General features: G+C 38.8%; 1 protein-coding gene across 5 annotated transcripts in view; it reads left to right on the top strand.

Annotated features, from left to right (window-relative positions):
- LOC100756022 (A-kinase anchor protein 9) overlaps positions 1 to 15,031 on the top strand; it is a 56,831-nt gene that overhangs the window by 24,317 nt on the left and 17,483 nt on the right. The window contains exons 6-8 of one of the 5 annotated variants that reach the window (XR_004771800.1): positions 9,591 to 9,812; positions 10,618 to 10,999; positions 11,082 to 13,721. The exons of 1 other annotated variant lie outside the window; for it this stretch is intronic. The gene's annotated coding sequence lies outside the window, so the exon portion shown is untranslated. Of the gene's footprint in view, positions 1 to 9,590; positions 9,813 to 10,617; positions 13,722 to 15,031 lie in introns of those variants that run through there. 3 more of the 5 variants (XR_004771799.1, XR_004771797.1, XR_004771798.1) reach the window with 3 other exon arrangements.

Below are 15,031 nucleotides of genomic sequence, written 5' to 3'. Positions count from 1 at the left end.
CAACAACACGAACTACAGAAAACCTACAAACTCATGGAAATTAAGTAACACCCAGTTGCACAATTCATGGTTCCAGGAACAAATAAAAAAAGAAATTAAAGATTTCCTAGAATTCAATAAGAATGCGGATACAACATACCCAAACCTATGGGATACTCTGAAAGCAGTGCTAAGAGAAAAGTTCATAGCACTAAATGCCCACATGAAGAAACAGAATAATCACACTAGAGAATTAACAGCACAACTGAAAGCTTTAGAAAAGAAAGAAGCCAATACACCCTGGAGGAGCAGACGGCAGGAAATAATCAAATTGAGGGCTAAAATCAATAAAATGGAAACTAGTAGAACAATACAAAGAATCAATATAACAAAAAGTTGGTTCTTCGAGAAAATCAACAAGATAGACAAACCTTTATCTAAACTTACCAAACAACAAAGAGTGAACATGCAAATTAATAAAATCAGGAATGAAAAGGGGGTCATAACAACAGACACAGAGGAAATCCAGAGAATCATTAGGTCATAGTTTGAAAACCTATATTCTTCAAAATTTGAAAATCTAAAGGAAATGGACAATTTTCTGGACAGATTTCACTTACCAAAATTAAATCCAGAACAGATAAGCAATTTAAATAGACCTATAACCTCTAATGAAATTGAAGCAGTCATTAGAAGTCTCCCAACCAAAAAAAGCCCAGGGCCAGATGGCTTCAGTGCAGAATTCTACCAGAAATTCAAAGTACAGCTAATACCAATTCTCCTCAAAGTATTCCACACAATAGAAGCAGAAGGGTCATTACCAAACTCTCTTTATGAGGCCACAATAACCTTGATACCCAAGCCACACAAAGACACAACTAAGAAAGAGAACTACAGACCCAATATCCCTCATGAACATTTACACAATGGAGTACTACTCAGCAGAAAAAAAACAATGGAATCTTGAAATTTGCTGGAAAATGCATAGAATTCGAAGAAACCATTCTGAGCGAGGTAACCCAATCACAAAAAGACAAACATGGTATGTACTCACTCATATGTGGACCTGCTTTATGATACATAGTAGTGCCCATGCTTTATCAGAGCTGTTTTTAATGATGTTGCTCAGAATTATTTCATCCCAGATGATGATTGAGAAGCTAATTTTAAAAAATGGCACCAAATACCACAAGAGTAACAGAACTGTGCTGTTTTCTGGGATTTTTGTTTTATACTTTGTTGTTGTTGTTGTTGTTTGGTTGGTTGTTTTTTTTTTTTTTTAATGGAGTGTGCTGGATGTCTCTACAATTTTGTTCAAATGACTGCAGAACCTGGAAAAGCTGTTGCTGCTATTGATGCATAACATATTGCCATTATTATATATATATATATATATATTGAAACTCAAATATGTGAGGAATCCAAGGTGTTTCAGTGAGTGCTCATGCTCATCTGTGCATGCGAATTTGATTTCTTCTTTAGTAAGTAATAAAGTTATATGCTTGCCAAAAAAATAAAAAGTGACACACTGGAAGACAAATGTCACACAATTTCAATTTTATGTGTAACCTAGAAATGAAACTTATGGGAGCAGAGAGCAGAATACTGACTATTAGGCTTCAATGTGGGTCTTTTAACAATGGGGAAATGATTGGTTTAAGGATATAAAACTGCAGTTGGACAAGACGCATGGACTCTGGGATGTATTGAGGTCTACTGAGATCATGATAAATATGGTTGATAACAATATGCTATACTTTAAAAGTTGTGAGATAGTATACTTTAAGTGTTCTCAAAACAAAAATGATGAATATGTGTGATATAACATGTTAATTGGTTTAATTTAGTCATGCCATTGTGAACATACTGTATTATGTATCATAATTGTGCATGACTTTATGTATGAGCTAAATAAATGAATGGAGAAAAAAAGAAATAATTGCTTATCTTTTGCAAAGGTTTTACATTTATTTCCTAATCAGTTTGTCTGTAGAAGGCATCTGCTCAGGTGCTAAAAATCCCAGTGTGATATTGACTGTGTACAGTTCATTTGATATAATTTTCCACCACAGGTTTAAATGATGAGAGGGCAGGTGCATCTCTCATCAACATGGTACATTTATTACAAAAGAATAGTGATGGCTTCTAGATTGTAATAAATATAGGAACTTATTGAATTAAAATTGAAATTATGAAGATAAATTGAAAAATATCTGAAGGAAATAAAATATTTGCATTGTGAGTATTTTGGGAGTGGCTGACTGTAAAGTACAATATTCACTTAACAGCATTAGGAATTAGAGACTGATAAAGATTGACATCTTCCTTTTATGAATACAACTTGGGCTCTTTGGATAAAATTTCTAACACTTGATCATTCTGTGTGATGTGCAACCTTTAAATGACACTTGATTCTTGGTGGGAATTTTTCCAGTGTTAACCATCACAGACTTTCTTTGCAACTATTCTAATAAAAATATGTTCAAACTTTCTATTACCTATAGTAAGATGCAGAAAATCTGGGAGACCACCTGTGATTGAAAGATTCTAGCACCATTGGAGCTTGACACCAACTAGAACCTTTTCTGTCAGGTATACATTTAAAAGGAATATAATCTCTGCTGACTACCAAGACTGGAATACGCTGACACAGCAGCAGAATTGGAACAGGGAGACCCCTTTTATATAGCTGTCTGGTTATCTCAGAAAGATCAAGGGAGCTACTGAAATATCATGAAAAGTTACCTTGACATCCGGACAGAAAGGGAGTTTTTCCTTTTTAATCAGATTTAGATAAAATTCATTATGTCAAGAAATAGCCAAGAGCCTACTGGTTTCTAGCCAGTGTATTTGAAGAAATATTTCATTGATAATGTCATTGTAGTCTGATGGTTTACAAAAAATGACCATGGACAATATGTGTTCTTTCAAGTATATAAGTATGAATTTTGGGGAATTATTATGGCTATTAGAGTATAAGAGTAAAAATGTAAAATTCATTGTTTAATTAGACCAGAAATATTGGCTAAAAATTCCTTTGCTGGTCGTGAGATTTGCTACAAATCAACATGCAGATGTTTAGACACATTTACCACATAGGATTAACCAGTGAGGTTTTATTGTCTCTTCAAATATTTAAAATCTGTTTGTATTATCTTAGGATGTTTCTTAAGATAACATATTTCCTTGGCACCGATCATTGTCTGAAAGAGTTGATTTTAATACTGTCTTATTGTTGTACATTTCTGTATTTTCTCTTTCCACCTCGTTAATAGCAATGCTCTTAGTTTGAGAAAGACTTAATGATTTTGAACTTAACATAATAAATGAATAATTATTTACATAGCTCAATACATATAAAGACAGACATATTACACTTGGCAAAAAAGAAACTTGAATTCCTATATTCTCCCTGTGTTCTTTGAAGACTTTCTATTACAAATTAAAACCGTGATAATATGTTTTACTGGTAGCTTGTTCAAATATAAATCTTAATATAGAGAGTTGAAAAATGAACATTTGCCTTAATACAATTTGTATATTTTGCTTTCATCTGTATTGACTCAGTGGGTCACTGAGATGCTGTTTTAACTATTGTGGTCACATATTGTTTATCATCTAATGAAGATCATAATGCAAAGACAGCCATACTAGTTAGCCATCAAAGCTGGACATTGGTGGTACAGTCTTTTAATCCCAAACACAGGACGTAGAGGTAGATGGATCTCTGTGATTTCAAGACCAACCTGAGCTACATGAGAGTGAATCAATCTAAAAGAGAAACAGAGTTGATGCATTTAATCCCAATAATAGAAAGAATATAAGGCTCTCAGTGCTGTCTCATGAGTAATCTATCATTTGATGAGGAGCAATGTAGTCTGTAGATGCAATCTGAGGTTCAGTAGACCTCTACTTCAGTCTGATCATCGTCAGAGGGGAGAACACTCTGGTATTTTGGCTGATTTGCTTCTCTGAAGTTCAGCATGAACCCCAATATCTGTTTCATGGTTAAAATTCTTGGTGCTACAGAGTATTGCTAGATTCTTAAAACAAAGAAATCCTTTTCTTAAAAAAGATTTTACACATATATTTTATGTATATAAATACATATATATGTATATATGGCTTGTATGCATATAATTTATATATAATGTCTACATATGTGTGTGTATGTGTGTACCTGTGTGTGTGTTTGTGTGTATGTGTATGTATGTGTGTATGGTAATGTGCTCAAAGACCCTAGAAGAAGGTAGCAGTTCTCCTGGAGCTGCGATTACATGAATCTGTTTATTGCCTGTCCTTGGTGGTGTAAAATGAATTACAGACCTCTACAAGAAAAAGAAGTACTCTTTTATTTTTAAACTCTACTATATTTTTCTATTTTTATTTTAATTACTAACCTCTGTTCTCCTCCCTCCCTTCCTCCCAATCCCTTACTTCCTACCATCTCACTCCCAAACCTCTCATTCCCAAGAGAGGTAAAGCCTCCCTTGGGGAGTCGACAAAGTCCAGTATATAATAGTGTTTAATTCCAGTAAATAATGGAAGCAGATGCAGTGACCCACAGCCAAGCACCAGGCTTATCAGATGAAGAGAGGAAAGACCCAGGGAATAGGAGCTCATGGACTCTGGACAGGGACCTATATGGGACCTAATTAGGCCCTTTGAATGTGGGTGACAGGTATGTGGCTTAATCTGTCAGGAGCCTCTTGGCACTGGGAAAACAAGCACTCTTAACTGCTTACCCAACTCTCCAGTCCCAATGTTTTGTGATTTTTCTCAAGCAACGTGTTTTTGCCTTAAGGGATTTGGTCATAAATTCAACAATTGTATACAATAATAGGAGGAATTCTTGTTTCATATGGTGGCAAATAAATGTACAGACACAGGTGCTGATCTCGTTTCTCAGAGAAACATCATAATGTATATCAGAAAACTGTAGGATGTCATATTAAGCTTGGAGTTGCTTCGAGGAGAGTAGATTAACTTCCTTAATTAATATCACACATAGAGTTTTATTGTCCTGAATCTTGGTTTGTTTTCTCCATGATGTCTATACATTTTTAAACTTCTATTCTTCCATGCAGATTTACATCACACCCTTATAGCAGGCTCTAAAAAGGTGAGGAGGATTCCAAATTGGTGTGTGTGTGTGTGTGTGTGTTTGGTCTGTATTTTGATACCACACCGAACCTAACACCTAGAGTTGTTTGTGGGGTTTATTATACGTTGGGGGTGCCTCTAACTCACAAAACTTGACAACCAGAAGTGTGTATGGGCATTAACTGTATGGGGCATACCTCCCTGGAATTGATAGAAAGGTGAAAGTTCGTTGAATATGTGCATGGGTCTGTTGGAGTATGTGTGCCCGAGTGTGTTTCTGGGTGTATGGCTATGTACCTGACATTTATGATAAGGCAGTGTGTGCATACTGGTAAACTAGTTGTGTATAGGAACTTTGGGTATATGGGAAGCAGTATCAAGTAGAACCTGACACCTAGCCCTGAGTAGACAGCAAATCCTCTCTTAAACAGATCACACAGTCTACTAGTAGAACTTGACACTTATCGGTGTTTGTGAGTGTGTGTGTGTGTGTGTGTGTGTGTGTGTGTGTGTTGTGTGTTTGTGTGTGTTTGTGTGTGTATGTGTGCATGTGTGTATTTATATAGGTGGTATTGACACCTACTTATGTTTGGGAATTTTTCTGTAGGAGAGGGGGTGCGTAGGTCTTTGTGTTTGTGTGTGTGTGTGTGTGTGTGTGTGTGTGTGTGTGTGTGTGTGTGTAATCCTACATAGCTGGTCTTGACACCTACTTATGTGGTGGGGACTTGTCTGTAGGAGAGAGGTAGGAGAAGAGAATGTCAGGATGTGTTTCGTGTATGCATTTGTGTGTGCACACGAATTGTCATAACAGATTGTGGGGATCTTCTGTAGGAAATGTGATGCCAAAACGATACCTAGATGTGTATTGTGTGTGTGTGTGTGTGTGTGTGTGTGTGTGTGTGTGTGTGTGTGTCTGTACACATACACAGCTGGTTTTTACTTGTGTTTTGGGGACTTGTGTATAGAAGAAGGAGTGCCTAAAATGATACATACATTTATGTGTGTGTGCGTGTGTGTGTGTGTGTTTGTGTGTGTGTGTGTGTGTGTGTGTGTGTGTGTGTGTGTGTGTGTGTTTATGTTGTTAGGTAGAGTGGATAAGAAATTAATGGGGATCGCACTGGAGTCAGAACTAGTTTGAAAACAAGATTGTTTATTAGGAAGTACTCAATCGCTGAGCAAATCCTGTACCACCAGGAGAGGGCACAGAGAGAGCCGCATGCTTGCAACCCAAAAGTGCATGGTCAGTGCCTGCCTTAAAGTTATCTGAAAGAGATATCCAAGCTTGAATACCTCCTTCCAAACCCAAACTTAAACAATAGAAAACTAGCCCTAACTAGGTGCAATAGTGGGGAAAAGGGCGTAGTATTCTCCAAGCTACTTCCTGCTGAACTGGGATGAAGAAAGCCTTGTGGGGTCCTGTGGAAAAAAATGTTTAGTGAAAGTCCTGAATGGACTATATCCAGTCTGTGTCTGGTGGAGATGCTTGATTGAAGGTCCAGGTTGAAGTCATTATCTTGATTGAAGATCTGGTGTTGATTGAAGTCAGCACCCGAAATTCTGGCCTGAGTGTCAGTTGAAACAAAGCAAGTTGGATCTAGTAAGGAGATGTGGCACATTTTCTTTCCGGAGCATCCAAGGATTGCTGTCTGTCACTTCTTCATTGGCTGTCTGGGACTCAAACATAAATGTTAACAGAGAAATTTACTTGTATATATATATGCATACCAGGAAATGCAACAAAGGAAAATAACAATTAATAGGGAATGTATATTTTGAGAAAACGAGCCAAGAAAAGACAAATGACAATCTCCAATTTTTCTCTTATTCTGTATTGCATCAATTGGCTTCTTAATATAATACAGAATCTCGGAAGTTTATTTTAACAATGTGCTTGGATTTAGAGAAGGAAAGCCAGATCCAACTCTAAAACCAGCATTGGTGTAACTGAACAGGGACTAGGAAATAAAGAGAAATAGAGTTCTCTGAGAGATAAGCTGTAAATTTAAAGATATAGAACATTCCTTTTCTTTGATGGTTATCGCTACCGACTTATCTTAAGGAACTACCCATGCAGTGTCCTTTGGCTTCTGGAGATGAGTTTTCCTGTGAAGATAAAAACAAAACACTTTACTATCCTTTAGGAGGTTTCTATATAGTTTGTGAGATGTACACAGGTAGATTACCTGTCACTTCTGCTCATCTAAAGGTTATTCTTTTTAGACTTAATTCTTGAATATCTTTGATGGTTTCCAAAGTTTTTCATCACTGGCATCAGCACTGAGTGTGCAGATCCTCTGGTCAGGAATCCACTTGTGTTTCAGGATGTGGCCGAGCAACTTCAAGAGACAGAATATTATAGACGCATGTAAAAGCTTGGTGAGAGTTCCACTTTCCCCAAAGAGAAGACCTGTGTTGATGGCAGGTTTATTTTTAGTGTAATTCGAAGACTAAAGTGGCAGGTATAATGCCCATTATCTTCCAAAGTGTCCTCCCCTAGGCCAACATCAGGAATTTTATGAGATATACCCTGGTAGAATACCTGTCATTTATCCTCCTCTAGAAGATTTATTTTTCACCTCAAATCTTGATTAAATTTGATGGTATCCAACACCATTAGGGTCTCTTCAGGATGTCTGATTTCAGGGAATAATTTCTCATGGTTGCCCTGGTACTTTGCAGGAATAATGCTCTAGGGGTCAAGGAGGAAAAGTATCCTCCCAGCAACATGTCTACACATTGGTACTCTCCTTTTTGCACTACAGCTAATGTCCTCTTGTCTACATTAGTCAGGATACATACTTGGTGAAAATCAGCTTCCATAAAAGATCATGTGCAAAAGACCCTGCAAATATTAGGAGAGAAAAGATTGCCATTAACAGACCTGGAATATACCTAGGGGACCCGTGTGATCCACCCATACCAAATTGGTCATCTTGGCTATGTCAACAGGCCAATAGGTATATTTAAGTATTGTCCCAATCAAACGCATTATGTCCAAAAGAGTGTCTCAAGGACTCACTGTCCTCAGTGAGGAGGATACCTGTAGATAGTTTGGGGATGATGTTTATGAAAGTCCTGGTATAAGTAGCTCGTATTGATTGCACATCTACTGCTCTATCCAGCAGACAAAAAGTGAGGGAGGGAGGGGCTGGCAATAGGGGGCCTCAGATGACATCTGTTCTCTGTGAAGAAAAGAATAAATGCAGAAACATGACTTTCATATCATGGACACACAAAGTTCCCATCAGAATCAAGGCCATTGTTAGTAAACAGAAATAAACATCACATCTGTTCATACTGAGTATTGCCTTCTTAATCACAAGCACCTGTGTTTAGAGCCAGTGATTTTCATAGGTCATCTGTCCTGGGTTAGACTAATCAGGCTACAGCACCCAAGTTTCCCTACTCCGGGGCCTGGCTTCAGTAAAGTACACCTGGACAGGAACTAGCCTTAGTAATCAGCCAGTGATATAGAGCAGCTATGTACACATAAGAAGTTCAGTGGTTTTGTGCTAGTTTTCCTTGCAAGTATGTGTCCACCCTCTTGTATGTGGTTCCTCATCCCAGTGAAGAGTAAGTAACTGGCCCAGGTTCAGATTGACAGTCTGACTGTACAGGCATGACAAGATGTTCACCCGCTCTACACAAACTGTTCTTCCATAAAGTTTAGGCAATATAGTGTCAGAGGGGAAAGATGCTCTACTTGCAACAAGTTATGCCAAGATCCCTCTCAATGAATGACTGTGTTGTCTCTCATTATGACTTTGTCCCTCTGCATCATGAACTAAATGACCATTTTCCTTGGAATTGTAAAAGGCTGGCTTTGGAAGCCTCGTGCTTATGTGTCTGTAGATCATGTCAAGGGTAGACCAGATCACAGAAACACCTGTCATACAACAGGACTAGATTGGTGGTCTCAGTGCTGCCCTTAGCCATATGAGGCCCACAGATGACTACTGCCTTCAGTCCCTCCTGAGCGGCCTCTAATCATTGCAGACAGAAGTGCTCTGCCTGGAATGTGTCCATGACATCACTAAAGACAACTTTCACAGGAGGACACCCAAGTACAAGGTCTGGCTGAATTCCTCAACTCTATGGTCAAAAGGTTCTGTCTAAGTCTGAACTCAGATGTTGGATCTGAATGAAAAGTATTTTCAAGACTGTGACTAAGTCATGTTTCTACTCTGCTCCAAGACATGCAAGCAATACCCACCTTCCAGAGTGGAGCAATATCCCTGATTTCCATCCACAGTGGTACCCATTTCCTTCCAGGTCACTGTCACATTCCTGTTAGGAGACAAATATGCGTCTGACAAATGCTGCACAGTAAGGGGTCCTTCATGACAAATGACACAGCATCCTGCAGTGGGACTGTGACTCCTATGATAAGAGGGACAAAAGGATGTAGGAAGGCTGCAAACATGACAGCAAAGATGGGAGCCAGAGGAGGAAGAGGCTGACCTCTCTCACAGTGTGACAAAACATCTAACTTGTACTTCATCTTGAAGGTAAAGAGAGAAAATAAGTGTTGCTGTGGTGAATCCATGGAGACTGTCCCATCAGGACTTCTAATTTAGGGGCAGATTGGAGTTGAATTTTGGCACAATGTTTCACTCTGAGAAGAATGCTATGGAATTCCATCCATGGGACTTACCCTTGCTAACTATGTTGTCTGTGGAGAATCCTGTGGAAGAAGATGGCTTACCTCCTGTTCTGGACTTCTCTCCTGGGTTAGTAGACAAACTGCCATCTTAACCTGCAGGGCTCCAACATAGGCTGTCCCAGTCACACCAGGAAAATTCCTTTCCCATGTCTCAACCTTCATAGAGACTTATCACTTCAGAAGATAGAGACATAGGCAAAACACAGTCTTAAGAACTTTGAAATATGTAGTTCAGATTTTTGACTCTTATTTCCTTCTGGGAAATCCATTTTCAAGTGTTTCTTCCCCTCACACTCTTCCGTAGCCTTTTGAGTTTTCTTCTCCCAAAAACTTTTCATCCCCTCTTATCCTTTCCTATTTTAACTAATTAATTCTTAATGCCTCTGCAATGTCTGCTTCTCATCTTCTTTTGTCTACCTTCAGCTAAATCATTTGTAATTTTTGCATTGGACTTTGAAAATATATAGACTAAGAAACACCGGATAGCATCTTGGGCACCTCATAGAGATGCATGTGTGTGACTGCACTTCTCTCCATTTCCACTGGTTCCACTTCCTTCTGAGAACCATGGCATCTTTTGGAGGCTGGCACACAGCAGCATAGTCGTCTCAGACAATTTCCAATTCTCTTCTTCACCCTCTTCCAAACTTGGGATATACGGCTGTCAGAGGCTGCAGATACACCTCTAGTAGGAACCTCTTCAAAGCTGTTCTTAGAGATAGCCAGAAGTGAAGGTCTCTGGATTTCAGGGATTTCTTCTGGAGGGACATTGTCAAAGATGTTATTGAAAGTTTTCTGAAAGAAAGGTCTCTGGATATCACATATGTCTTTAGATAGGACATCATCAAAGCTGTTAAATCTCTGGATTTCAGGTATGCCTTCAAGGAGGACATTGTCAAAGCTCTTCTGGGATGATTGTTGAAGAGAAGATCTCTGGATTTCATCAATGTCTTCAGGAGGGACATCATGAAAACTGTTCTTGGATGTTTCCTGAAGGGTTGATTTCTGGAGTTCAATTCTGTCTTCAGAAGGGACATCTTCAAAGCTGTTCTTAGATTTTTTCCAACCAGATGATCTCCGGAATTCAGGTATGCCTTCAGGAGGGACATCTTCAAAGCTCTTCTTTGATGTTGCCTGAAGGGAGTATCTCTGGATTTCAGGTATGCCTTCAGGAGGGACATCACCAAAGCTGTCCTTGGATGTTGTCTGAAGAGAACCTCTCTGGATGTCGTATGTGGCAGTGGTGTTCACAATGTGAGGGACCTCCCTGTAGCTCCCAGAACTCTGAGTGTCTGAGCTATTGCTTGGGGTGTTCACTTCCTGGGATGTTTCACAGGACAAGAAGGATGCAAAAGACATGCTCTCAGAGGACAGGGATCTTGAGGATGAGCAATTACAAATCATGCTATCCAGTGCCAAACATCTACTTTTGAGATAAGTAACCTTACAAGCAAGTTTGGGGGCTGGGGATGAATGTTTCTTTCCCTTCTCTTGGCAGCACAAGCTTGCAGGCATGCTCAGGCTTCTCATCTTCTTCTTCCTTGATCCCTTCTCATCATGCATCTGGTGTTCCTCCAGAAAGATGGGAAGAGCAAGCTCACTCAGTCCCCTCTGAGTTGGAAAGCTAGGGAGAGCATCTGCTGGGGACATAGTAACACGGGCCGGCAAAAATTTCCCAGAATATTTATAGTGGTCACAGGGTGATGTGTGGTTTAAAATTAGGTATGTGGCCATGATGTTATTGAATTTCTTCTCACGTATAGAAGCACTAATGTCCTTGGGTGGTAGCCCATTCTCCCCAGAGCCACCACAATGCTGGGATTCAGGTTGTTCAAGAGTGCCTCAAAGGATGGTGTGATTTTCCCAAATTCTTCCTTCGTCGTAAGCCATTGGTGCTGCCTAATGTCAAATATCTTGGACCTCTGCTCAGGCTTCACAGTGAACAACTGCACAATGATGTTTGTTGTGTTTTGGGAAAGGGTGTAAGGGAGGTGGTACTTGGGATCCAGCATCTCCTCCTTCATGTATGAATAGGTGTTGACTTTGAAGGAAAAGGATGCAGTCACCATTGTATATAAAACCACTCCCATGCTCCAGATGTCAGCTGCCTTTGCATCGTATTCCTTGCCAGAGAACAACTCTGGAGCACTATATTCCAGGGTTCCGCAGAAGCCATTGGTACCCTGGCCAGAGGTGACTTGGGTGACCAGGCCAAATTCGCACAGCTTGATGTTGCCTTTGTCATCAAGCAGAATATTATCTAGCTTGATGTCTCTGTGCACAATGCCATTCTCATGGCAGTAGTGAACTGCACATACCAGCTGTGTAAAAAAGTGCTGGGCCTGCTCCTTCTGCAGAAGGCCCACCCTCCCAATATAGCTCACCAGATCTCCACGAGCAGCATGTTCCAACACCATATAGATGTATTCTTTGGTGTTGATGATATGGAACAGCTTGATAATATACGGGTGGTCCAACGTTTTATATATGTCGATTTCGGTTTTTATGCTGAAGTCATTTTTGGTTCCATTTTGTAGGACCTTGACAGCAACTTGCACCTCTGTGTGAAGGTGGTAGGCAAGCTTCACCTCAGCAAAGTTCCCTCTGCCAAGGCTCCTGAGGAAGACATAGTGGTCTGAAAGTGTCTCCTCTTCAGAGGCACTGGCCTTCAGGTCCAGCTGTATTTTCACCTTCTCATTGTTCTTGTTAGTGAATTGATTGGTAATATCCATGTCAACACCAACTGAGAAAACCAGATTAAAAACAAAGAGAAGTAGGTGTTAGGGAAATTTTATACCTTTCAGTTTCTATGTGAAAAAGTGTGTCAGATGTGAAGCAAATTGACTATGAACTAATGGGATAAAAAAAAATGATTAAACTAAGCCCCACCCAATAACAAATCTGGAAAGCATACTGAGGTTGAGAACTGATTCTAAGGAAATAGACAAAAATGAACATTGCAGAGACATAGAAGCTTGATTATTGAAAAGGGTAAACAACACAGACACAACCTTATCCAAAGTGATTAAGTAGGAGAAAAAACACAGTTTCAATCTCTTGCCAAACTATGGTGCTGTTACACCAAAAATGGCTGCAAAGTAAAGAATCATTTGGACATATTTATTTGTCAAGTAACAGGGGGTTTCATTTTGATATGGAGAATATATCCTGTCCCTTCTGCAAACATTTCTGAAGATAAAAATGTATTAAACAATCTATTCAAATCAAATTACTTCATAACCATTCTTGTTAATAAACTTTTCTTTCTTGTTTACTACTAAGTTATCAATAACCTAAAAAACCTATGGAAATCATACAACCATAAATACTTGAAATACTTTCTTATTGAAAGTATAGAGTACAAATAGTAACTGAAAACCAACATTCCTGAAGAAATAAATCAGAGGAATTGGACATGATCTTGGTAAACAATTTAATAGATGTTCTCCTATCCTTGGAGAAAGAAGGGCAGTTTTTTAAGAAAAAAAATTTCCATTACCCAATGATATGGTAAGCCCTTAAAAGCCATCTGATTTACACATTTTTCCTGTTCCCAAATTCTATATTTTACTCTGACATAATTTGGTGAAAATGATACCATATTTGTCAACACAATACTAAAAAGTGGGCTTTAAACAATGTAGAAAATCATTCTGTATTAGATAATAGTCAATTGCTATCATGAAACTCAATTCATGTAACATTTCTCAGAAATCCATGATATCATCATGTTTGTCAAACCATCTGTACCTTTACAACTTATTTTGAAGTTTTTATTCTTTCAATATATTAGATAATTTGATACATGATTTTTCAGTTTACATATTTATTCTATTATTTTTATCTGATCTGACATTGTTTCTTAAGGGATAACGTTACAGGTATAATGTTTCCAGATAACTCTGTAAGTATAAGTAATGATAATGTTCCAATTTTTCTTTTTTCTCTATATTATAATAAAAAAGGCTATCTAGGAGCCAATGATGTCAACACATTTCTCTTTCAAATTGCTCGTTTCCTAATATTTTTTTATTCTTTCCTCATATATTATACACTGACCATATATTCCCCTCTTTGCCCTCCCGCAGATACTCCCCTGTCTTCCCCAGATTTATCCTCTTGACATATCCCCTTAGAAAAGGACAGACTTCCCAGGAACATCAACCAAACATGAAATAATATGTTACTGTATGACTAGGTAGTGCAGCAGCAGCAAGAAAAGGGTAGCATAAGTAGGCCAAAGAATCAGTGACCACCAGCCTTCCACAGTTAGGAAAACCTCAATGAACTCCGGGTACTTAGCAATAACATATTTACATAGGGCCTGTGTAAGGTGTATACAGGCTCCCATACCTCTGTGAACACCTATGAGTGCCAGTTAATTTCTCTGTGTGCAATGTTCCTGTGCTGGCCCTGACCACTCTGGTTCCTCCAATTCTTCTTTTGCATGTATTTTTAAAATGTATACTGGCATGAAATGGAAAGCTAGAGCAAATGGTGAATTTCTAACCGTATAACCTCCTGAAACTGAAAAGACAGCATACAAAAACCAAAGCAGATCAATAAAGAGAAACTAAGTTCAATTGAGAAAAATTCTGAAGAAAAGAATGTTGGTTCAGTGACATGATCAAGTTCTATATAATTAAAGAGCTGAAGATGTGCCCCAGGAAAACCTCCCAAACTCAGCCATACTGCTAAAACTGTTGCTTATATGCAACATTATTGTTAGGCCTCATTGCTGAAGAAAGACAAATGTATCTCAGCCAACATGGAGAAGTTGGGCTAGTGTATACCTAGAAGCTTCACCACTCCTGACTTTCAATCTTGACACAGGAATGTACTCTGCATTCTAGTGAAGGAGAAAGACAATCATCAATACCACCCAGCTACAAACCCTAGGACAACAGTGACCTATTGACCAAATAGACTGAAACAATAATAGCTTAGGTTGTCAATAACCAACCACTCTGTGATAGGTTTTGAAGCCCTCTCCAGGAGATATAAGCCATAACTGACACTGCTAAAGTGTCCAAAAGTCTCAGCAGATAGGTCATGGGCCTATGGAAAAACCCGGCACTATTACCCTGCTAAAGGAGCATAGTGATAAAATGACTCTTGATGACATACTGCTATACTGAGAGATTAATGTTTCAAACAGCCCACACCAGTGAAACTCTGTCAGAGGATATGGAACTACCACAGACTCATAACAATGTGGAGAATGTGTGAGAGTTTGTAATACTTAGTTCTAAATGGGATGGCCTCATGAAAATTATGCCACAAGGT

This window comes from Cricetulus griseus (genome assembly GCF_003668045.3).
Source record: "Cricetulus griseus strain 17A/GY chromosome 1 unlocalized genomic scaffold, alternate assembly CriGri-PICRH-1.0 chr1_0, whole genome shotgun sequence".
Taxonomy (NCBI): domain Eukaryota; kingdom Metazoa; phylum Chordata; class Mammalia; order Rodentia; family Cricetidae; genus Cricetulus; species Cricetulus griseus.
This window is presented reverse-complemented; position numbering and strand designations above follow the sequence as displayed.